Here is a 1,006-nt window from a genome sequence, read left to right on the forward strand (position 1 = left end):
TCTTTTATAATTCCTTAACAGGAGATTTGTGACAAGCCTTCACCAGTGTCACTGTTGTCTATTACTTCCCTTACTACTAGTTAGTTTCCTTTATTTAGATTAAGTTTTCTTAAGGGCAGCTGGCCTGGCGAAAACAGAGCTCCAGATGGAGAAAAGGAGGGTAACCATTGCTTTCTGAACATTCTTCCACAACTGACGATGAAGTAAAGCGACCACGAGTGGCAGGCATAAGAGCAACCTTGCACAGACGGCATTTAGCGGAGGTCTTCTGGGCTTCTTCGTTTCTCAGAGACTCGACGTCGATATTCTTTACTTGTTTTGCATTCGTTTGTCATGAGTTGCGATACCCCTAACGTTGACGAATCCTTATTTATGAAAAAAGTGTTATTTGCCACATACAAAAGAAAGAAAAAATGACCGTGACATAACTTATCCGGCTTTATCTGCCTGTTTATCGGCCTAAGTGACATTTAACCCAACACAACTGTGCCATTCAGGTCTCGAGATATGCTGTCAGCTAGTTCGAAAAATCTCTTGTTAAGCTTAACACATCATCCATCTTTGAATTTCTTGTTTTTTTATTTTGTTATGATTATATACAGCTATCCGTAGAAGTTATTTAAGTAACTGTAGTTGAGCAACTCAAGACCCTAGCTACCTTCCACACTTTCTGAAGTCTGTTTAACAACCCAGAAATGTACATGAAGTGTTCGTAGAATTGTCTTTTTGTCATCGGCCAGAACCAAAGAAGGCTACGCTATAGAGGATTCACAGGAGGGAATCGACGTCAATGATAGTGTACCATATGGAATATATAACAGGCACAGTATAATCCAGTGTTCAGATCCACGAATTAGTGTTTGGGAAGGCAGTATCATAGGGAGGATGATGTAGATTACTGTATCCCTGTAGTGCATAACTTCACTAAAAGTCGGTTTAGGCATCTGTGAACAAAATAGTCTATTAGTTATATATGTAGGAAATAACACGAATAGAAATCTACACT

Source organism: Penaeus monodon, chromosome 15 (genome assembly GCF_015228065.2).
Source record: "Penaeus monodon isolate SGIC_2016 chromosome 15, NSTDA_Pmon_1, whole genome shotgun sequence".
NCBI classification, from domain to species: Eukaryota; Metazoa; Arthropoda; class Malacostraca; order Decapoda; family Penaeidae; genus Penaeus; species Penaeus monodon.